We start from the raw sequence: 25,796 nt of genomic DNA, 5'->3' as shown, positions 1-25,796 counted from the left end.
AAATCACATGAGGTTGGAGGCACCTTAATTGGGAGGATGAGCTTGTGGTACTGGCTGGAGTGGAATAGTATCAAACAGATCAAGTATCAAAACGTATTTTTGTAGTTTTGAATGGCCTTGTTGAACCACAGCTCTGTCAATATCTTTGGATAATAATTGTTCATTGAGGGGCTACTGTCTTTGATGCATTTTAAGTACAGTATGTACAACACAAATATGGAATCCAGTGGAGGCTGGTGGGACGAGCTATAGGATGATGGGCTCAATGTAATGGCTGGAATGGAATAAATGGAATAGTATAAACACATCAAATATATGGAAACCACATTTTATTCCACGGAAACCACAATTTTATTCCATTCCAGCCATCACAATGAGCCTATCCTCCTATAGCTCCTCCCACCAGCCTCCTCTGACTGAATCACGTCACATGCACACACTCGTACACACACACAGCTATAGCTACTGTATCTTCCATCTCAGTTTTAACACAATGATTTTTTGTCTAATATTCCACATCAAAACATTCACTCTTGCAGCCCAGCAGCATGACTAAGACTGTCCTTATTCATTATTAACAGATACAATTACCATTGAATCAGGCAGTTGGTTATTTTACCGCATGCTTGACATTTTACCAGAGAGAAAGAAAGGGAGCAAGAGGAGGCAGGGCAAAAAAAGAGACCGGAATAGTTGTTGGTATTTCTGGTTTCTACCAGGCAAATTATATGATTATTGCTGATTACAAGTAATTGATCAAAACAAGTCGTAAGTGCCACAGCAATTACCACTGATGCATTATTTGCCAGGCGAGATAATAACGTACAATTTTCACGTTTGAGGAGGCCCACTTATGATTTAATTGCAATGTACCCCTGCCTCTTACTGATCTATGCTTTGTTAACTTGTGGTGTTTGTGTGGTTCTCTTGCATAGTTTTCATTCAAAAGGAGAGGCCACCAATGTACACAAACCTGTAGCATCATGGTCCTTTAATGCACAGTACATTCATTTTCCCCTGAGTAGTAAAACCAGTGATGTTCTCCCCAACTTAACAAAAGGTATAAACCAAATTGGTCAGCCCAAACCCCATTGAATAATGTGATGCAACTATTGCATCATGAGACCTGTGCGTAGGTGGCAAACAGACTAAAACTGTCACTTTTCTGGAGAAAACAGTTGATCTAGTCCAGTGTGATTGTTTTTCATTTAATTTGATCTTGTAGACATGATAAAATGGCAATATACCCAGCCATTTACATCTGTTTCCAGCACTAAGTAGCCAGAAGGTTTTGGCTGAGGGTTAAGAGGGAATCATTAGGTAGACGAGTGTTGACATGAGCAGCAATAAACAGCAATATGCCAGAAAAGAGGCTGTGAGTGAATGAGACTGCAGGAGGGAGTGTACATATTTGTGTGAGTCTTTTAGAGGAGAGGGTTCGAGTGCGCCTGCCTGCAAGTGAAGTTGAAGCAGAGAAATGCCACAGCCCGCCGAGTGACGTCAGCCAGGAGGCCTCGTGGGGATGAGGTGAGTCAGAGCCAGGGCCGCGGCCTCGCCAGCTCTCCGCAGCCATGAGCGCGTCATCACCAGTCTCACTGACACCCTCTCACATTTCTCTGCATCTGCTTCAATGTGCCGCCTCCTCACGAGGATCACTTTATCTGTGGCGTACGCCAGTCCTCTCTCTCCCTATCCTCCTCACAGGCAGGCATGCTCACAGGGGAGAGAGGTGCACATCAGCCTTCATCCTTATTATTCTTCAAAGCCAGCACACAAGCTGTTAAGTTTCTGTTTGTGAGCTCAAATAGTGAGGAGACTGATTAAAACAAAAGAGAATATCTGGAGCTGGACAGGATGTTTCATTGTTTTCAGTTGTTAGGTAATAACGCGTTGTATCACACTCGAATATAGGTGTGTACTGTACCCTTTTGCTTAAAACACTAAATGCACTGTACAAGGGCAAGCAGTGGGAGTTGACAGGTGTGGTGTGGAGGTGCTTTCCATATTGATATTTATTTTACATTTATTCTTTGGAAAGAACCTGTTTTGCAGCCCAAAGTGCATCCTGAGACATTACTACCATCCATTGTTGTTGTTCTGCTGCTGTTTGGGATTCATATGACTTCTGATGATTACAGCTAGCTTTCAATCATGGGAGGGATTGTTGTTCAGAATATTAGGCCACTAAACCTTGATTAGGCTGATATCAATCCTTATTTTGTTTTATGATTTTCAATTTGAGTGTCATTTCTGTATGTCCAACACTTTCTCATTCTGAACTAACGCGGGTGGGATATAAGGATGGGTGTGGTTTCGTCACAATGACCCCAACAGCAGCCACTCACCAATTTGACAGCACCAATGCAGTTACACCTCTGACATCGCCTAAACAAAAGCAATGATATGCTATGCGTTTGTCGGTTATTGCGGGTAAACTAATCTGATTGAATCCTGGCCTTAAAGAGTAACTTTCATAAACATTTTAAATAAATGCTTTAGGCTTAGTAATAGTGAAACACATCAATTCTGGTCTTTATTTTGACAGTTTGTTGCAAAAGTGATATAAACTCAGCAAAAAAAGAAACGTCCCTTTTTCAGGACCCTGTCTTTAAAAGATCATTGGTAAAAATCAAAATAACTTCACAGATCTTCATGAACCATAAACAATTAATGAACATGCACCTGTGGAACGATCGTTAAGACACTAATATCTTACAGACGGTAGGCAATTAAGGTCACAGTTACGAGAACTTAGGACACTAAAGAGGCCTTTCTACTGACTCTGAAAACACCAAAAGAAAGTTCCCCAGGGTCCCTGCTCATCTGCGTGAACATGCCTGAGGCATGCTGCAAGGAGGCATGAGGACTGCAGATGTGGCCAGGGCAATAAATTGCAATGTTCGTACTGTGAGACGCCTAAGACAGCACTACAGGGAGACAGGACGGACACCTGATCGTCCTCGCAGTGGCAGACCATGTGTAACAACAACTGCACAGGATCGGTACATCCGAACATTACACCTGCAGGACAGGTACAGCATGGCAACAACAACTGCCCGAATTACACCAGGAACGCACAATCTCTCCATCAGTGCTCAGGCTGTCCACAATAGGCTGAGAGAGGCTGGACTCAGGGCTTGTAGGACTGGCAGACATCACTGGCAACAACGTCGCCTATGGGCACAAACCCACCGTCACTGGACCAGACAGGACTGGCAAAAAGTGCTCTTTACTGACGAGTCGCGGTTTTGTCTCACCCGGAGTGATGGTCGGATTCGCGTTTATTGTTGAAGGAATGAGCGCTACACCGAGTTTTTTTCAAGTAAAAAGAAAATCGATACATGCAATGACTTGTTCAACTACAAATCTTTGTTTATTTATTGAGGCTACCAGACAGCTCTTTTGATTATTTTGTCTACAGCACATTTTTGATGATGTAATTGTAAAATAGGGACCTTGTAGCAGTGGTAAGGGAATGACATCAGCAGAAGGCAAGGCAGGTTGACTATACTAATTATACTAACCTGCTATGCATTTTAGCTAAGCCTAACCCTTTTCCTAACCTTAACCTCACTCTCCTAACCTGCTACGTTAATTCTCCTAACCTGCTACGTAAGTTCTCTTAACCTGCAATGTAAACATTAAGCTGACCAGCGGTGATCCTGACTATGGCCGGTCTGACCAATAATGGAGCGCTGATTTTACACCCATCACTGTTGAGCCACCCACTTCTTTTGCAACGCCCACTTTCAGAAACAGTCCAAGTATGCAGTTACCCATAGTTGGAGCCTCCCCTTGAGAAACCAAATCGAATCTGTGTAATTGGAGCTCAAACAGGTTCAGTACATAAGCACTTGGCCCCTCCCAGGATCATACAATTACAACATTGGCAATTACAACCAATAAACTGGTTCTACATTGTAAAATACAATTTCCACATCCATTGTTACATTGGTTCATTCATCTTTATCAGAATTAATGATTATTAATGATATTTCATCCCCATTCATAGATGGAACAATAATTGTATCTTGTTCAATGTACTGATTCCAAAGCGTAGTGCGCAGGCAACGTAGCCTATTTCTGTTTGTACGTTCCTATTATGCACAACCAGAATGATAGAGTGTCACGTCCTGACCAGCAGAGGGAGAAATTGTATTAGTTTTGGTCAGGACGTGGCAGGGTTTTTCTGTGTTAAGTGTTGTGTTGGTGATTGGACTCCCAATTGAAGGCAGGTGTGTTGAGTTGCCTTTGATTGGGAGTCCTATATAGTAGTGTGTGTTTTTCTTTGGGGTTGTGGGTAGTTGTTTTTGCACTGCGTTTGTTAGCCTGCAAAACTGTTGCTGTCGTGAGTATCATTTATTGTTTTTTCACTGTGGATGCTCTGCGTGTTTTTTCATTAAAGAATATGAGTATCCATATACCCGCTGCGCCTTGGTCTTCTCTCCACTACGACACTTGTGACAGAACTACCCACCACCAAAGGACCAAGCAGCGGACGAACGAGGAAGAAGGATGGACGTGGGCAGAGATAAGGATGAGCGTTTCCAGGGCTATGGAAGAGTTAAGTAAACTCGAGAGGCAGCCCTAATAATTTTTTTGGGGGGGGCACAAGGGCAGTTTTGCGGGGCAAGAATGGAGCCCCAGGCCAGCTCCCCGCACTAGCCCTGAGGTGCGTGTCTCCAGGCTGGCACGTCCAGTACCAGCCCCACGCATCAGGCGTCTAGTGTGTCAGCCCAGCCTCGCCAGTCAGGAGCCGCCAGAGCTTCCCGCCAGTCAGGAGTCGCCAGAGCCGCCCGCCAGTCAGGAGTCGCCAGAGCCGCCCGCCAGTCAGGAGTCGCCAGAGCCGCCCGCCAGTCAGGAGTCGCCAGAGCCGCCCGCCAGTCAGGAGTCGCCAGAGCCGCCCGCCAGTCAGGAGTCGCCAGAGCCGCCCGCCAGTCAGGAGTCGCCAGAGCCGCCCGCCAGTCAGGAGTCGCCAGAGCCGCCCGCCAGTCAGGAGCCGCCAGAGCCGCCCGTCTGCCCGGAGATGCCAGAGCGGCCCGTCTGCCCGGAGATGCCAGAGCGGCCCGTCTGCCCGGAGATGCCAGAGCGGCCCGTCTGCCCGGAGATGCCAGAGCGGCCCGTCTGCCCGGGTCTGCCAGAGCGGCCCGTCTGCCCGGGTCTGCCAGAGCGGCCCGCCTGCCCGGATCTGCCAGGGTGCCCCGTCTGTCCTCCGACCCAGCCCGAGTGGCCCGCCTGTCCTCCGGCCCAGCGCGAGTGGCCCGCCTGTCCTCCGGCTCAGCCCGAGTGGCCCGCCTGTCCTCCGGCCCAGCCCGAGTGGTCCGTCTGCCAGGGTCAGCCCGAGTGGCCCGTCTTCCCGGCGCAGCTATCGGCGCCACCGAAGTGGGCGACGCCGAAGGTGGAGCGAGGTCCACGTCACGCACCTGAGCCACCTCCAGGATAGGTCGGTTGGGGAGGGAGGGTGTAGCACAGTGCCGTCGTTGACGGCAGCCACCCTCCCTTCCCTCCCTTATTGTTTAGGGGTTATTGTTTATGGGTTTTGTTGGGGTATTGGGGATATTTTTGTGTTTTCTTTTGTAAGGTGCATTCCGGGGTCTGCACCTTGAGGGGGGGGGGGGGGGGGGGGTACTGTCACGTCCTGACCAGCAGAGGGAGCAATTGTATTAGTTTTGGTCAGGACGTGGCAGGGTTTTTGTGTGTTAAATGTTGTGTTGGTGATTGGACTCCCAATTGAAGGCAGGTGTGTTGAGTTGCCTTTGATTGGGAGTCCTATATAGTAGTGTGTGTTTTTCTTTGGGGTTGTGGGTAGTTGTTTTTGCACTGCGTTTGTTAGCCTGCAAAACTGTTGCTGTCGTGAGTATCATTTATTGTTTTTTCACTGTGGATGCTCTGCGTGTTTTTTCATTAAAGAATATGAGTATCCACATACCCGCTGCGCCTTGGTCTTCTCTCCACTACGACACTTGTGACACAGAGACAGGACACAGACACACAGAGATAGGACACAGACACACGGAGACAGGACACAGACACACGAAACTCTAACATAACCTGGTAAATATGAACAAAGGAAACCGTACATTCAATTATACTGAACAAAAATATAAACGCAACTTGCAACTATTTCAAAGATTTTACTGAGTTACAGTTCATCTGAGGAAATCAGTCAATTGAAATAAATTAATTAGGCCCTAATCTATGGATTTCACATGACTGGGAATACAGATATGCATCTTTTGGTCACAGATACCTTAAAACAATTTACCTCACAATGGGCCTCGATCTCGTCATGGTAATTCTGTGCATTCAAATTGCCATCGATCAAATACAATTGTGTTCGTTGTCCATAGCTTATGCCTGCCCATACCATAACCCCACCGCCACCATGGGGGCACTCTTTTCACAACGTTGACATCAGCAAACTGCTCGCCCACACGATGCCATACACGTGGTCTGCTGTTGTGAGGCCAGTTAGACATACTGCCAAATTCTCTAAAATGACGTTGGAGGTGGCTTATTGTTTAGAAATGCACATTAAATTCACTGGCAACAGCTCTGGTGGACATTCCTGCAGTTGGCATGCCAATTGCATGCTCCCTCCAAAACATGAGACATTTGTGGCATTGTGTTGTGTGACAAAATTTTAGAGTGGCCTTTTATTGTCCCCAGCACATGGTGCACCTGTGTAATGATCATGCTGTTTAATCAGCTTCTTGATATGCCACACCTGTCAGGTGGATGGATTATCTTGTTAATGGAGAAATGCACACTAACAGGGATGTAAGGACATTTGTGCACAACATTTGAGAGAAATAAGCTTTTTGTGCATATGGAACATTTCTGGGATTTCAACAAGAGAACAAAGCACTCTCCACTGGTGGGAGTTTGGAGAGCACAATTGGAGCGACACCTACAGTAGGGTGCTTCTTCACCACAGTTCAATTCATTTTCACATCAAATTCCATATGCAAGCTTTACAAGTAAATTGTCCCTTTCAACCAATTTTGACATACCAAAAAACAGTAGGTAATGCTGAGCGATTAAGCCGAAATATCTGTTATTTTTTGTTTGACCAAAGTCGATTCAATTATTTTAATTCAATTTCCTTCAGGGTTTTTTTCTGGGAGCTCAAAGTGCACATAGCAGTTTCTCTAGAGATAAATCAGATCCAGCCTGAACTGTGCGATGTAGTATGGAGTTCTCAACAGGCCAATATTCTACATAGTTTAGCGCATAAAATGTGATAATAACCTACAATGACCATAATCCACCTTCTTGTCTGGTCTGTGTTCTTTAAAACTGTTAAGGAAGAGAGAAGAATGTGCGATCTTGAGGTGATATAGAGAGCAGTTTTTGATTCGCCAGGTATCTCTACCTGAAAATACATGATCTAAGTGATTGATAGTTGGTATTCAGCAGTCATAAAAGTATGTCTTGATTACTTTGAAGAACTACAAAATAGGGATTTTGTCAGACAGCATAGGCAGAAAATCTATAGATATGAGATGATGATTTGGAATGAAATAAAGTAATCAAATAAAACAAATGTAATATACACAACAAATGAAATACTGATTTTGTTAAAGTAATAGTGATAAAAGTGATAAGCAGTAATGCGCAGTCACTATCCTCATGAGACTTTTATTAATTGTTTTATTCTGTGTTGTTACAGCATTCAACCCACATAATGCATAGTGCATTTAATGTAAAAAATAATATTCAAAACCGAAAACGAAAACCGTGATTATTTTTTTATAATTTAACCGAAACCAAAACAACCTCAAAACACACTTGGCTTAGCACTACCAGTAGGCCTTAGCTAGTAATTGTTGGTTGATGCCCCATTGCTGGCAAGTTTGCAAAAGTTATTGATCACCAAACAACTTTTGGAGCTGCATATTTATTTATTATGGCTATCCTCTCTCCCTACAATTTGACATTTGCGCTACACCCAATCCTGTAGCTTTACCACAAATCAGCAATCTGTTCGCTAGCTCACCCTGACCTGCATTAATTGACAGTTTTCTGGTCCAATCAGAGGGCTGAGTGTGCGTTTCACTAGCCAATCTAGTGAAACGCGATGCTGCGGCTACTGTCTCTGGCTGAGTGGAGAGTAATCCACGGAGACTGAGTGACAAAATGAGTGACAAAACCTGGCCAGATCATTTCAAGTCATCAGTCTCAAGTCAAAGTCGAGTCCCAAGTATTGAGGCTCCAAGTCAAGTCTCAAGTTATTTTATTTTATATCAAGTCGAGCCTCAAGTCATCAAATTTGTGACTCGAGTCAGATCGTCCAAGTCATGTGAATCCACAACTCTGTTACCACCTCAAGGCTTACTATAAAAGCAGGTGACAGCGTGCCTTATTTGTCAATGGTCTTGGTAAGTGAAGTGCGCCAATATATTTTCCATGATGCTTCCTTGACTAGACTACATGTTACACAAAATACACAAAATTCAAAAGGCAGTAAGGCACATTTATGCATATGACCAAATTCGATGTTTTTGCTTATCGTTTATGGGATTTTACAACAAAAAAAAAACATGTAGTCTATGTGGATTATATGTTTATATTCGTAGATACATCCATCTTAACAAGAAATAAATGACAATGGTGGACAATGGTATGTTTTCCCGACCGCTAGACTAATTGGTGCTGTAGTCCGCTAAAATAGTTGGCTCATAGATCAATGGTTCGGAGTTTTAATCCCACATGGAGCAGATATATATTTTCAAATCCTTTATTTAAAATATTCATCCCGTGCCCACCCACTTCTAATTCTGAAAAGTGAAAGCATACCTGTGAAAGGAGTCGCCCTGGTAGTAGTTGTAGGTTTCTATACAGAACCCAAGACCAATCTGTGAGTGAATTTGACCATTTGAAAAAGAGCTTCTGGGTAAATACTGCCTTGCAGGTTGGATTGAATTGAGCCCCTAATCTTCATTTTCAAGGTGATGATTGCACTTTTCATCCCAACATAATACCGCAATAAATGTGAGTCCACATAAAATATTTTTTTTGCGGTCCATGAGTGATTAGAATTTACTCCGCAAATGGCAATAGCTCTCAGGAACTCAGCACCCTACCACTCACTGTGAGCTAACTGTCAGGAGCCGTATTTGCTCTCGATGCACATCATTTTATTATCAGAGCATGCCAGTGGACTTCTGGTAAGTATGCTTTAGTGAGAAAGTGTTGGGATCAGGTGCAACTACATTTACCCACCCCAAAATTAATATTTATGAGCAATTCTCCTCACCAACAACTTCTCACCTAAATGCATTCATTTTTTTATTTTAAGGGGTTGGGCAAAGGCTGTAATTGGGGTTGAGAGTTACCCTTTAAGATGTAGTACCCCAGCTAGCACATAACATTCTGAGAAGCATGTTTTTCGGGCTTGGTGAGAGCATGGTTGTCTTATTATTTTGCATACAACCTTCCCACAACTTTCTGGGAAAGGTGTAGGATAGTTGCCTGGCTTTGGAACATTCTCAGCACAAAAACAAAACCAAAATTATTGGTATTTCATTACTTTAACAAAAAAAGTTCAAACATGATTACATTTAATTTTGGTAATGTTCTAGGAACATTCTACAACTGGTTTGAAACAACATTCTTCTGTACTTCAGTATACTTCAGTATAATGTTTCCTAGAGGTTTCCTCATGGTTCTATTGAAGGTAATGTTCTCAAGCTCAGGGAACTTTAAGAAAACTTTCTTTAAAAACCACAAGAAAACTTTAGTAACATTGCGAGAATGTTCTAAGAATGTTATTTAAAAACATATACGTTCTGTTCTCAGCGTCAACAAAACTCTATCATCTAGCTTGTTAAAACCTGTTGAGTATAGGGGGCAGTATTTTCACGGCCGGATGAAAAACGTACCCAAATAGAATATGCATATTATTAGTAGATTTGGATAGAAAACACTCTGAAGTTTCTAAAACTGTTTGAATGATGTCTGTGAGTATAACAGAACTCATATGGCAGGCAAAAACCTGAGAAAAATCCAACCAGGAAGTGGAAAATCTGAGAATTGTAGTTCTTTTGAATCCCTAAAGAAACTACAGTGTCTGTGGGGTCACGTTGCACTTCCTATGGCTTCCATTGGCTGTCAACAGCCTTTAGAAAGTTTTTTCATCCTTCTCCTGTTACTAGGCAGAGAATAGTAGCTCAGTCAATGAGTGGACTGCCTGAGGACAAAGGGCTTGGTGATGCGTGAGACCACGAGTGCACCGTTCCTTCTTTTTCTCCTGGAATGAATACGCTATTGTCCGGTTGGAATATTATCGCATTTTTACGTTAAAAATACCCTAAAGATTGATTGTAAACAACATTTGACATGTTTCTACGAACGGTAATGGAACTATTTTACTTTTCGTCTCTGGTACTGCGCTCGCGCGTTATGCCTTTGGATAGTGATCTGAAGGCATGAACAAAATGGAGGTATTTGGACATAAATATGGAGTATTTCGAACAAAAATAACATTTCTTGTGGAAGTAAGAGTCCTCGGAGTGCATTCTGACGAAGATCAGCAAAGGTAAGAGAATATTTATAATACTAATTCAGAGTTTTGTTGATGCCAGAACTTGGCGGGAGTAGTGTATCTATAATTCTTTCAATAACTGTTGTAAATTTTATCAACGTTTATGATGAGTATTTTTGTAAATTGATGTGCACATTCACCAGCAGTTTTGGTGGGAATACATTTTCTGAACATCACGCGCCAATGTAAAATGCTGTTTTTGGATATAAATATGAACTTTATCGAGCAAAACATACATGTATTGTATAACATGAAGTCCTATGAGTGCCATCTGATGAGGATCATCAAAGGTTAGTGAATATTTTAGCTGTACTTTTGGTTTTTATGATGCATGTCCTTGCTTGGAAAATGGCTGTGTGGTTATTCTTGTGAAGTTTATGTCCTAACATAATCTCATTTTATGCTTTCGCCGTAAAGCCTTTTTGAAATCGGACAATGTGGTTAGATTAACGAGAGTCTTATCTTTAAAATGGTGTAAAATAGTTGATGGTTTGAGAAAAATAAATTATGAGATATTTGCTGTTTTGTATTTCGCACCATGCTATTTCACTGGCTGTTGAATAGTGTGTCCCGCAGGTGGGACGCTAGCATCCCACGTAGCCTTGAGAAGTGTTCAGGTGTGTTGGCCGTGCCCACTAATTGGCCTCACCTGATCTTAAAGCTGCACTATTTAACTTTTTGGGCGACCTGACCAAATTCACATAGAAATGTGAGTTATAGATATGTAATTGTCACTGAAAGCAAGTCTAAGAAGCAGTAGATCTGTTCTATGGGCACTATTTCTATGCTTCCTGTTCTTATGTTTCGTTTTTGCGTCTTTTACTTTTGGTTTTGTACACCAGCTGAAAATAATATTTTTTTTTGTTATATTTTACAGCGGTTTAAATGGTACAATGATTCTCAACACTATCCATTGCTTGTTTTGTCACATAAACTGAAATTAGGTGAACTATTAGAATTTTAGCAATTTCTGCATATTGTACCTTTAATGAGTGCTTGTTTCCTTTGAAATTGGGTCTGTTTGAATAGACTAAAATGAACAGCTTTATATGCATGAAGAAACATGGCATGCTAGCTCCATTCTGGTGAGGCAGTGGACTAATTCCATTTGTAGAGAACAGAAGATAGGTTTGAATCTCTCATGCCATGTCACAATAAAAAATACATGATTAATGTCTAACGTTAACCCAAAATAAGTTAGCAGTGTTATTAAAAGTCTTATTGAAAAATTATGTTAGTTTTAAAGAAGTTATTCAAAAACCTCCAAATCATTTCCATTATCAGAGTGTAGATTAAACCTCCCAGGAAAACCTTCAAGGAACCAGAGTAAAACATTCTCAGAACCTGCAACCTAAAAATAAACGTTCCCAAAACAGGAAAAATATTCACCGTTAAAAAACGTTTAAAAAGTGTTCAGTTTTACCACCATGAAACGTATAGCTTCATTCCGACAACTAGTGTGAAACCAAAAACATACTTTCCTACAACTTCCGAAGTACCAAATGTGCTAGCTGGGACACCCTTCATGTTGCTGCTGATGGCTAAATGTTAAGTACAGCAACATATTATTCTCCAGTCAGAATTTCTATGGATTTACCAGGTTAGAGAGCAAATGTGTGACCAGAGTGTAACTTGATGCTGATAAGGAGCTCATTAGTAGCTTGTATGGTACTAGTGGTGGACAAGGGGCAGGAAGGGGGGGGGGGATGATTCACCCATCATTAACAGAGATAGGCACTTTTAAAACAAGCACAGACACATAACCCTCCCTCCTCACCCTTCAGAACAGTTTTCTGAGTCGGCCGTTGGTTGTCAATAATGAATATAAAAGGATGAAAAGATAAGTGACTCCAGGATTACTCATCATCAGCATCAGTAGCTTGTCATATGTCCCTCAGCCTGTTTAGCATCATTTTTATGAGATCTCCTCAACAGTCCTTTAAGCGCTTGAGTCTCCTTCATCATTTATTTCAGAGAGCCTATCTCTATCTTAAGTGTGTAAAATGCCCTAATTGGTGTTTATTTTCGTTATGTTTATTGGAGGACATTGCAGTCCTCATTACAGACAGGCCATCTAGAAAGACACATCTTTCTACCATTGTTTATTAAAACTCTAAAAAGTGATGCTATGAAGCGATTAACCCTTGGTTGCACTCCCCCAGCCAACTGAATTACAATGTGGAATCCATTTTCTTTTCCCTGTGGCAAACGTGACAAAGTGATGATGCAGGAGGACCTTAGTCTTCCAAAATGAAATTAATCTATTATCAAAGCCCAAGCACCTCTTTCACAAGCTCACCATTTTTTTTTACATTTGCGTTACATTTCCGAAATGATATAATAAAGAGTTTAAAATGTTTATCTCTGGATTGCTACAGTAACAACATAGTTAAACACCTATAGACAATTCAAACGCGTTTGAGTTTCATTATGCAAGAAAGTTATTTATAGAAAGTGTTGGCCGGGGCAACACTTCTTACTGGTAGTCAAGCGTATGGATCACACCTTTAATCTGTGAAATAGTGAACATACGAAATTGTGTACTTGTGCGGTAACTCAAACTTTAGCTCACTCCCACTTTCCTCTCCCCTATTTCTTATCCCTCTAATTCACGAGACCTTGAAACAACTTTCCAGTCTTTTCTCTAATTCTAGGTCTTATTGGGACTGGGCAGCAGAATGAAATAAGTCTGGCTTGACTATGAGCTCTGAATAGGCTCTCCAAAACCTATTAAAAGCAACAACTGTAAACTTCTACCTATCTTCTATCTGTAGTGGATGAGGTTGTCAGTATATATCTTCCTCTCTCTCTCTCTCTCTCTCTCTCTCTCTCTCTCTCTCTCTCTCTCTCTCTCTCTCTCTCTCTCTCTCATAAATGGCCGTCATTCATTAGAAAGAAGGTAGTATGTGCAGATCGCTGTATACTATTTCCTATCAAAACCAGCTGGTAGATAACATTATTTTTATTTTTAAAGGACACGTCAACATCAAAATTATATTCTGAATATCAAACTTAGAGAGAGGTACAGTTGAAGTCGGAAGTTTACATACACTTAGGTTGGAGTCATTAAAACTAGTTTTTCAACCACTCCACAAATTTCTTGTTCACAAACTATAGTTTTGGCAAGTCGGTTAGGACATCTACTTTGTGCATGACACAAGTAATTTTTCCAACAATTGTTTACAGACAGATTATTTCACTTGTAATTCATTGTATCACAATTCCAGTGGGTCAGAAGTTTACAAACACTAAGTTGACTGTGCCTTCAAACAGCTTGGAAAAATCCAGAAAATTATGTCATGGCTTTAGAAGCTCTGTTAGGCTAATTGGCATAATTTGAGTCAATTGGAGGTGTACCTGTGGATGTATTTCAAGGCCTACCTTCAAACTCAGTGTCTCTTTGCTTGACATCATGGGGAAATCAAATGAAATCAGCCAAGACCTCAGAAAAAACATTGTAGACCTCCACAAGTCTGGTTCATCCTTGGGAGCAATTTCCAAACGCCTGAAGGTACCACGTCCATCTGTACAAACAATAGCACACAAGTATAAACACCATGGGACCACGCAGCCGTCATACCGCTCAGGAAGGAGACGCGTTCTGTCTCCTAGAGATGAACGTACATTGGTACTAAAAGGGCAAATCAATCCCAGAACAACAGCGAAGGACCTTGTGAAGATGCTGGAGGAAACAGGTACAAAAGTATCTCTATCCACAGTAAAACGAGTCCTATATCGACATTACATTTACATTTACGTCATTTAGCAGACGCTCTTATCCAGAGTGACTTACAAATTGGTGCAATCACCTTATGATATCCAGTGGAACAACCACTTTACAATAGTACATCTATATCTTTTTATGGGGGGGAGGGTGGGGGAGGGGGGTTAGAAGGATTACTTTATCCTATCCCAGGTATTCCTTAAAGAGGTGGGGTTTCAGGTGTCTCCGGAAGGTGGTGATTGACTCCGCTGTCCTGGCGTCGTGAGGGAGCTTGTTCCACCATTGGGGTGCCAAAGCAGCGAACAGTTTTGACTGGGCTGAGCGGGAACTGTGCTTCCGCAGAGGTAGGGAGGCGAGCAGGCCAGAGGTGGATGAACGCAGTGCCCCTCTTTGGGTGTAGGGACTGATCAGAGCCTGAAGGTACGGAGGTGCCATTCCCCTCACAGCTCCGTAGGCAAGCACCATGGTCTTGTAGCAGATGCGAGCTTCAACTGGAAGCCAGTGGAGTGTGCGGAGGAGCGGGGTGACGTGAGAGAACTTGGGAAGGTTGAACACCAGACGGGCTGCAGCGTTCTGGATGAGTTGTAGGGGTTTAATGGCACAGGCAGGGAGCCCCGCCAACAGCGAGTTGCAGTAATCCAGACGGGAGATGACAAGTGCCTGGATTAGGACCTGCGCCGCTTCCTGTGTAAGGCAGGATCATACTCTGCGAATGTTGTAGAGCATGAACCTACAGGATCGGGTCACCGCCTTGATGTTAGCGGAGAATGACAGGGTGTTGTCCAGGTTCACACCAAGGCTCTTAGCACTCTGGGAGGAGGACACAATGGAGTTGTCAACCATGATGGCGAGATCATGGAACGGGCAGTCCTTCCCCGGGAGGAAGAGCAGCTCCGTCTTGCCGAGGTTCAGCTTGAGGTGGTGATCCATCATCCACACATCATCCACACATCTCTGCATGTCTGCCAGACATGCAGAGATGCGATTCGCCACCTGGTTATCAGAAGGGGGAAAGGAGAAGATTAATTGTGTGTCGTCTGCATAGCAATGATAGGAGAGACCATGTGAGGATATGACAGAGCCAAGTGACTTAGTGTATAGCGAGAATAGGAGAGGGCCTAGAACTGAGCCCTGGGGGACACCAGTGGTGAGAGCACGTGGTGCGGAGACGGATTCTCGCCACGCCACCTGGTAGGAGCGACCTGTCAGGTAGGACGCAATCCAAGAGTGAGCCGCGCCGGAGATGCCCAACTCGGAGAGGGTGGAGAGGAGGATCTGGTGGTTCACAGTATCAAAGGCAGCAGATAGGTCTAGAAGGATGAGAGCAGAGGAGAGAGAGTTAGCTTTAGCAGTGCGGAGAGCCTCCGTGACAGAGAGAAGAGCAGTCTCAGTTGAATGACCAGTCTTGAAACCTGACTGATTTGGATTAAGAAGGTCATTCTGAGAGAGATAGCAAGAGAGCTGGCCAAGGACGGCACGCTCAAGAGTTTTGGAGAGAAAAGAAAGAAGGGATACTGGTCTGTAGTTGTTGACATCGGAGGGATCGAGTGTAGGTTTTTTGAGAAGGGGTGCAACTCTCGCTCTCTTGAAGACGGAAGGGACGTAGCCAGCGATCAAGGATGAGTTGATGAGCAAGGTGAGGTAAGGGAGAGGGTCTCCGGAAATGGTCTGGAGAAGAGAGGAGGGGATAAGGTCAAGCGGGCAGGTTGAAAGGCCGCTCAGCAAGGAAGAAGCCACTGCTCCAAAACCGCCATAAAAAAGCCAGACTATGGTTTGCAACTGCACATGGGGACAAAGATCAGACTTTTTGGAGAAATGTCCTCTGGTCTGATGAAACAAAAATAGAACTGTTTGGCCATAATGACCATCGTTATGTTTGGAGGAAAAAGGGGGAGACTTGCAAGCCGAAGAACACCATCCCAACCGTGAAGCACGGGGGTGGCAGCATCATGTTGTAGGGGTGCTTTGCTGCAGGAGGAACTGGTGCACTTCACAAAATAGATGGCATCATGAGGTAGGAAAATGATGTGGATATATTGAAGCAACATCTCAAGACATCAGTCAGGAAGTTAAAGCTTGGTCGCAAATGGATCTTCCAAATGGACAATGACCCCAAGCATACTTCCAAAGTTGTGGCAAAATGGCTTAAGGACTACAAAGTCAAGGTATTGGAGTGGACATCACAAAGCCCTAACCTCAATCCCATAGAAAATTTGTAGGCAGAACTGAAAAAGCGTGTGCGAACAAGGAGGCCTAAAAAACCTGACTCAGTTACACCAGCTCTGTCAGGAGGAATGGGCCAAAATTCATCCAACTTATTGTGGGAAGCTTGTGGAAGGCTACCTCAAACATTTGACCCAAGTTAAACAATTTTAAGGGAATGCTACCAAATACTAATTGAGTTTATGTAAACTTCTGACCCACTGGGAATGTGATGAAAGAAATAAAAGCTGAAATAAATAATTCTCTCTACTATTATTCTGACATTTCACATTCTTAAAATAAAGTGCTGATTCTAACTGACCTAAAACAGGGAATTTGTACTATGATTAAATGTCAGGAATTGTGAAAAACAGAGTTTAAATGTATTTGGCTAAGGTGTATGTAAACTTCCAACTTCAACTGTATGTGTTAAGAGTGAATTTTTGTGAGCTTACTCTTCTCTCCACCTGAAGTTCGTACAAGGAACGCTGAACGAGCAAGAACTATGCCTAATGTTTCACCCAGTCAATTATTCACGCTTGCCCTATTGGCCGAATGTCACCCATTGATCCCGTTGACAGATTTGGTATTCATCATTTGTCCCCCAATTTCCACACTGGTGGATGCATTGCTAAGCTGGCCATTCAATACTAATATCCGTCATATTGAAATGGTATCTTTCAAACAGATTTGTAGATATTCAAAGGGAATAAATAACAAGAAGCACATTTTGATATAACAAAATGTTAGCATTTTGTAGTGAAGGGAAATACAACCTTTTCTGCCAATTGCCTCATTATGTTATGATTGCATAAAATAATGAGGCAATGTAACTTGTAATATAACATATTAAAATGTGTTGACCAAAGGTAAAATGCATGTGAATAAAAGATTAACAGATAGATGAAGTGTTCTTTATTTTATTAATTGTGCCATATCCACTTTTAATCTTTCTATCTTTTCTTCATTAGGGGAAAATAAGTATGTCCCAGAGAATATGATGCTATGATCTGAGAAATCATAATCAGCCAAATCATAGCAGTGCTCTTTGAGAGGCAGTTTACCATAGGAGCCAGCTGCTCCAGAGAGTTACATCTCTCTGATGGCATAGACAAGCCTCTAGCGGAGGGGAATGCAGCAGAGAGAGACTCATTTTTTATTATTATTCAACGCTTGTGAATGCCCCGTCCTCCTCGTGCCTGGCGCCGCCTTCTCATTGGTTGACGCCTCTCTGCAAGCTGCTTGCTACGTAAGCACTTAGAGTTCCATTAATGCCAGGTAGGGGTGTCAGATAGGGGGGAGTATGTGAAGGAAGGGAAGTAGCCAGCCCGGAGAAAGAGGTCTGCACCACATACAACATTCAAACGGACGTCTGACGTCAGCACATGAATAATTAAAGTGTTTTATTCATAGCCTGGGAGAAAGAAAAAATCAATTGACAAATCACATATTCACTTTGAGTTACTTCAAACAGCGAGACAATTAAAATGCAGAAGATGGCAGAGGATGCGTGTGTGTGTGTGTGAGGGGTGATGCTACGTACCCCTTAACTATTTATATGCCTCCATGTGATTTAGGATGCATTCCCTTAATGTAAGGTAACGGAATGCAAAACATTCCAAATACTAGTGTCTCAGTACTTTTCTTAAAATACTTTCCATGCATAGTCACTTGGTTACAAATGACTTGTGTCCTTAATCTATTAGTAGGGAAGTCGCTAAAATTGGAATGCCCTAAACAACTACGTAACACTTTAAGGGCTATATTTTCGGTTGACGCTAAGGAGGCGCAAGTGTCAAATGTAAAAACTGGTGCACTGGCATTTTCCAGCCCTAACGCCAGGTTCAGAAATTTATCAGTTTAACATCAGCTTGCTTGCGCTAAGGTGGGAGGGGTGGCAGTATTTGAGATGTGTCCTTAAAAACAAGCGAAAAGTGAGAATTTCATGCAGCGCTAATGGGAAGTTTTAAGACAAAAAGCAGGTCGTAACAATAACACAGTTTATAATGGGATGGATTTTGAAAGGTGGAAGCACAGCCTATGCAGCCATGATGCACAGGTTTTCCATTTAATTTCATTAAAAACCCAGCATAGCTGTAACGTATACACAGGGAGTCAGGAAGCAGGTGCAGAAGGTGAGTTTAATAATAATAAACATGAAGATAATACAAAACAGGATATGTGTACTGAACATAACCAATACTGCCTGATGACTGAGGGCTATATGAGGGGAGAGTAATCAGGGTGGTGATGAAGTCCAGGTGTGCTTAACGATGGGGAGCAGGTGTGCGCAATGATGGTTGCCACATGTGCGCTGCTAGGACCGGTTAGTAGACTGGAGACATAGAGTCCTGGAGGGAGGGAGCAGGAGTAGGCATGACAGATAGAAAATCCGGATGATGGGGCCTCCCGAGTGGCACAGCGGTTTAAGTGCTAGAGGCATCACAACAGTTCTGGGTTCAATCCAGGGCTGTGTCGCAGCCACCCGCGACCGGGAGACCCATGAGGCGGCGCACAATTGGCCCAGCATCGTCCGGGTTAGGGGAGGTTTTGGCCAACTGGGATGTCCTTGTCCCATCACGCTCTGGTGACTCCTTGTAGCGGGCTGGGCGCACACACACGGACTGCGGTCGCCAGCTGTACGGTGTTTCCTCCGACACATTGGTGTGGGTGGCTTCCGGGTTAAGCGAGCAGTGAGTCAAGAAGCAGTGCTGCTTGGCGAGGTCGTGTTTCGGAGGACACATTGGCTCTCGACCTTCGCCTCTCCCGAATCCGTACAGGGGGTGGAGCGATGGGACAAGACTAACTACCAATTGGATAACACGCAATTAGGAAGAAAAGGGGGTAAATATTAAGAAAAAAAAAGAAAAAATATTATTTTGGAGACCAAGATATCTGCCATCGGGACTCAAGAGCGCTCCTCAGGACCGTAACCCTCCCAGTCCACCGGTACTGGAGCCGTCCCCCACAAGGTTGGGAGTCCAGGAGGGACCTAACAGTATAGGTGGGGGTCTCCTCGATGTCCAGGGGATGTTGCGGGTGACAGCCTCAACCAGGGGACCAAGAACCACCAGCCTGAGGGAAACATGAAAGGAGGGTGAGATCCGGTAGTTGAACCTCCGGAGGACTTTGAGGTCCCCATAAACCGGGGGCTCAGCTTCCGGCAGGACGGGAGGTTCCAGGTGGAGAGCCAGACGCGATCACCAGGATGGAACACGGGAGCCTCACTGCGGTGGAGGTCCACCTGATCCTTCTGATGCCGGAACCACTCGTCCACTGCAGGGGCCTTGGTCTGGCTCGGAGTCCACAGAGCCAGAGCCGGCTGATATCCCAGGACGCACTGGAAGGGAGTCAGTCCGGTGGAGGAGTGACGAAGTGAGTTCTGGGCGTGTTCCGCCCAGGGAAGGAACCGGGCTCCTGGTTGGTCCTCTCCACCCACCCCTTAGACTGAGGCCAGTACCCGGATATGAGGCTGACCGTGGCCCCAGTTTCTCCATAAAGGATTTCCAGATCCGCAACGTGAATTGGGGACCACGGTCAGAAACGTTGTCCTCTGTAAGGCCATAGTGCCAGAAGACCTGCTGGAATAGTGCCTCAGCGAACTGAAGAGCAGTAGGTAGACCAGAGAGAGGGATAAAACGACAGGATTTAGATAATCTGTCAATAACAACCAGAATAGTGGTAAAACCATCAGAAAGGGGAAGCTCCATTACAGAGTCTATGGACAGATGTAACCAAGGCTGCTGAGGCACGGGAAGGGGAAGTAGTTTCGCTGCTGGAGCATGCCAGGGAGATTTGAATTGAGTACATACTGAACATGAGTTGACATAGTCGGCGACGTCCTGCGCCAAAGTGGGCCACCAGTATTTATCGGAGAGAGATTGGATGGTGCAGGTGATACCTGGCTGTCCAGCTGCGAGGGATGTGTGCCCAGGTCAACGGCCGATCTCTCACCTCCATGTGGATGTAGATGCGTTCTGGAGGGCAGGCGGCAGGAGCGGGTTCCCTCCCCAGAGCCTGGCGGATGTCACTGGGCCGTCCCTATGCTCTATTGGACCCCGGGTTGGGATGCACCAGACACCACTGAAGCCCCTCCTGGCCGCAATAGGGACAGAGCCCTAGCTATCTCTGGCGACACGGTGTATGGCCCCTACCTCCATTGGTTCAGGCTCTGCCTCAGGACAGTGCAGTTGATTTGTGGTGCGCCCAACAGGAGGGAACATAGTTCACGGCGTGACCCACCTCGCCTCCGGGGCTAGTTGATGGCATCGACTCTTCTACCTGGGGTTGTTGGTGGCGGGTCGGCCCTACCCCAGCCGTCTCTCCACGAGTTTGCGGTCCTTTGGCCCTGCCAACTGTCGGTTCGGGGGATACAGTGGTGGGGCTGTCCTTCCATCCCCTCGAACGGGTCGCCGACTCCTCCCGGTTCCCACTCAGCAGGGCCTGAATGTTCTGATGCGTCTCCACTGCTTCCAGGAGGCCCTCCAAGGTCTGGGGCGCATAAACTCGCTGCCCTTTTCATGTCATAGGGTAGCGCCCGTAAGAAGCGATCCAGGACCACTTTGTCGAGGATGGAGAGGGTGGATACGTCGATTAGGAGCCATGCCCTGGTGACGCGCAGTAGGTTGCTCATCTGGACTCGGGGGGATGCGTCAGGTATGAACCTCCAGTCGTGGAACCGTTGAGCCCGATGGGCCAGGCTGTACCCGTAGCGGCTGAGTATCTCCCGTTTGAGTCTGTCGTAGTTAGCCGCCTGTTCGTCGTTCAGGTCCCAATACACCTTTTGGGCATTCCCCGAGGCCAGCAGACTTGCCCACTTCGGCCTTGGCCATCCTTCCCGTAGCACTGTCCGTTCAAACGTACAGAGGTATGTTTCGATGTCATCACCTTCCATTAGCTTGATTAAAAACTGGTTGGGATGTGATTCAGGAGACACTCCTCCTTGCAGCTTCCTGATTTCCTCAACGAGGCGGACGTTTTGTAGTTGCTGTTCCTCCAGCGTTCGTTCCTGAACCGCCTGTTGTGCTTGTTGGGCCCGGGCGAACTGAGCTATCAACTCGTCCATGCTGATGCTGTGTAAACGTCAACCCTGATCTGACCACGTTATCAGATTGCCCGCATTCTCCACCACTTGTGGCAGACCCGGGGTTTGGTCAAGACGTTTACACAGATCAGACACGGACAGAGTAGGATTAGCTCAGTTTCAAGGATGGTTATTTAAATAATAAATAAAAAAGGATAGGTCTCCCCCAAGAGACCCTCTCCAGGATACCGTCTTCTGGGCTCTGGGTCTTGATGTATCCTGTCGGGATCAAAACTGCACTCACTCCTGTTACCTCTGTAACCGTCCCCAACTATACGGGAGTCCTTTCTTTCCCCCCACTCTCTCCCTGTGTGCTGCCCTTCTGGCAGCTTTATGGGCCTTGCACAGCTGGTGAGCAATCAGCCCTTGATTACTCACCAATCAGCCCCAATTAGTCCTGGCCGGAGGACTCGTCGAAACCTGGCACGTCCAGCAGATGGAGCCATCGCCTCGTGATGTATACACCGTCTGTCACCAGGCCTCAACGAGTCTCCCTCTGGTGGCTGACCTCCTGTATGCCACACTGCGTTTGGCATATCCATGTCCAGACTGCAATGTCCAGACTTACAGTCGGCCTAGAACATATATCAGGGTGAATGCTATAGCCTATGTTTAACAATGTATTTCCATATTGAAGCAATGCAATTAGAACAATGTGGACTGCAAACATGTTTAATATAGCAAATATGGGGCAGGCTATTTAACTAACTAGGCTATAATGGACATTTTATTTGGAGTTGATGACAACACAATACAAGAACATATATACAAAACTTGAAGCAACCACATACTGTATTTAACCATGGAGCACATTCTGATTGGCCAGTGAGGGGCCAAGCCTCGACACACCTACAACTTATTTATTCATCAAAACCCAGCCCTTTTGCGTCAGCACCAGCTACTGTGCCTATTATTCCGGTTGTGAAAATATCAAAAAAGATTTCTGACACCCCCTATAATGCTACTGCCAGCGCTAAGATTTACCATTGCATTATGTTTGTTAAAATAGAGCCCTCAAGGTACATTCCATAAAATCCCCTACTGACAATGCTGCCAAACATTTGAACAAAGATTCTCTTGAAATTGTGCAAGCCAGTTTGTAAGTAGGCCAACTACAGTGTATTTGGAAAGCATTCAGACCACTTGACCTTTTCCACATTTTGTTATGTTAAAGCCTTATTCTAAAATGGATTAAATGATTTGTTTCCCTCCTCAAGATACACACAATACTCCACAATGACAAAGCAAAAACAGGTTTTTAGAAATTTCAGCAAATGTATAAATGTAAAAAATATATATATCTTATCTACATAAGTATTCAGACCCTTTGCGATGCGACTCGAAATTGAGCTCAGGTGCATCCTGTTTCCATTGATCATTCTTGAGATTCTACAACTTGAATGGAGTCCATCTGTGGTAAATTCAGTTGATTGGACATCATTTGGAAAGACACACACCTGTCTATATAAGGTTCCACAGTTGACAGTGCATGTCAGAGCAAAAACCAAGCCATGAGGACGAAGTTACCAACACATTTTTGCTGCATTAAATTTCCCCAAGAACACAGTGGCCTCCATAATTCTTCAATGGAAGAAGTTTGGAACCACCAAGACTCTTCCTAGAGCTGGCCGCCCGGCCAAGCTGAGCAATCGGCGGAGAAGGGCATTGGTTAGGGAGGTGACCAAGAACCTGATGGTCACTCTGACAGAGCTCCGCAGTTCCTCAGTGGAGATGGGAGAACCTTCCAGAAGGACAACCGTCTCTGCAGCACTCCACCAATCAGGCCTTTATGGTAGAGTGGCCAGACGGAAGCCACTCCTCAGTAAAATGCAAATGACAGCCCGCTTGGAGTTTGCCAAAAGGCACCTAAAGGACTCTTAGACCATGAGAAACAAGATTCTCTAGTCTGATGAAACCAAGATTGAACCATTTGACCTGAATGCCAAGTGTCATGTCTTGAGGAAACCTGGCACCATCCCTACAGTGAAGCATGGTGGTGGCAGCATCATGCTGCGGGGATGTTTTTCAGCAGCAGGGACTGGGAGACTAGTCAGGATCGAAGGAAAGATGAACGGAGTAAAGTACAGTGAGATCCTTGATGAAAACCTGCTCCAGAGCACTCAGGACCTCAGACTGGGGGCGAAGGTTCACCTTCCAACAGGACAATGATCCTAAGCACACAGCCAAGACAACGCAGGAGTGGCTTCGGGACAAGCCTCTGAATGTCCTTGAGTGGCCCAGCCAGAGCCCGGACTTGAACCCATTCGACCATCTCTGGAGGGACCTGAAAATAGCTGTGCTGCGACGCTCCCCATCCAACCTGACAGAGCTTGAGAGGATCTGCAGAGAAGAATGGGAGAAACTCCCCAAATACAGTTGTGCCATGCTTGTAGCGTCATACCGAAGAAGACTCAAGACTGTAATCGCTGCTAAAGGAGCTTCAACAAAGTACTGAGTAAAGCGTTTGAATGCTTATGTAAATGTATTATTTCCGGGTTTTTTGTTTTATACATTTGCAAAAATGTATAAAAACCAGTTTTTGCTTCGTCATGATAGGGTATTGTGTATAGATTGAAGAGGAAAAAAAGCTATGTAATATATTTTAGATTAAGGCCGTAATGTAACAAAATGTGGAAAAAGTCAAGGGGTCTGAATACTTTCGAATGCATTGTTTGTAACAATGTGTACCCACATTATTATTATTATGTAAATGCTCAGGTTCTAGGGCCACTGAATGTAAAATGTGACCAGAGACTCGTTCCACTGTAACCTTGGCGTGATTAGTTTGCCTACTCTGCCTCCGGTCAGTCTTGCACTGCCCAGCTTGCTTCCTGTTTCCTGCCCTGCAAAGCTGCCCCTGACACAGCCTTGACACCAGCTCTGCCCTCTGGCCCTGTCTCCAATCCTCTGCCCTCCCCTGGCCCTTCAACTTGCTCTTTTAAGGTATAGGCCTGGGTTCTTGTTAGGCACTTTGGATGACTAACGCATTTGATTGAGAAATGTAATCTAAAATTCTTTGCAAGCAATTAAGTTTCCACAGTGCACACAGGTGTGCAACAGTCCAGGATAGGTAATTCTTATTTTATATTTTTTAATGTTATTTAATCTTTTATTTAACCAGGCAAGTCAGTTAATAAAGAACAAATTCTTATTCTCAATGACGGCCTACACCGGCCAAATCCGGACGATGCTGGGCCAATTGTGCGCCGCCCTATGGGACTCCCAATCACGGCCGGTTGTGATACAGCCGTCCGTCCATTTTATAGTTGCCAGAGAGCCAGAGACATGCAATACTGAAGAAGAAAACATTTGCAATACAATAAAAGGAAATAGAAGTTACAAAATATCCTCCAATGGTGTATGGAAGATAAATGGTATCTTTGACTAATACAAATAACTCTGTTTTTACAGAGCATAGGCCTCTTGAGACTGAACAGGAGCAGTTTGGCAGGAGGCCCTTATGAAAACATACGTCGAAATGAATGAGTGTCAGAGATTAATCAACAATAGTCCTCATGTTTCCAGACCACATCATAATTCATTCTATAAACTTTGCAAATGAGCGTTATGCTGAGATAGTCAATTAGGCTAAGAGCTAATGTGTTTGGGTCACAGTTAAACAGGTTGGAGAGGAGAAGAAAACATGTGGCAGTGGCTGGATGAGGAATTTCAAATCCAAAGGGAATTACACCCATCATGATCGATCATCTCAGGCAGTAGGGTGACTACTCCATCCATACTTCATCAGTCTGACACGATGAGCACCGCACATTAGCTGGATGACCACATTGATTTCATCATGTACAGCAGAATGGGTTAAAGGTTTTTTACATGACTGATGCAATGAGTTAACACACATAAAATAAAGCCTTGTCATTATAGTGGAAACAAAACTCCATAGCGATTGATTTAAAAACAGTTGCATGTGTAACTTAAATGTATAATGGAGACACTGAGAAATATAGATGCACCAATCAGCAGTGTGTTGGTTGCTGCTTAACATACACGGATAGTGTGTTCAGAGGCACACATTATGGTGTTGAGTGTGTGTGTGTGTGTGAGACAACCACTAAGAAAGAGCGAGGACAGAGAACTTTGAGGTCCTCTTGAAACCCACCAGATCAGTTCCCAGAGGTGCAAAATGGAACGCTTAAACACAACCATTGTCAGTGAAGATTCTCATTTATTATTGAAGTGAGGGATAGCAAGCATGTTTTTAGCACATACACACTCTCAGTCTG

Source organism: Salmo salar, chromosome 11 (genome assembly GCF_965601325.2).
Source record: "Salmo salar chromosome 11, fSalSal1, whole genome shotgun sequence".
Lineage (NCBI taxonomy): Eukaryota > Metazoa > Chordata > Actinopteri > Salmoniformes > Salmonidae > Salmo > Salmo salar.
The sequence above is the reverse complement of the archived record's forward strand: the minus strand, read 5'-3'. Positions refer to the sequence as shown.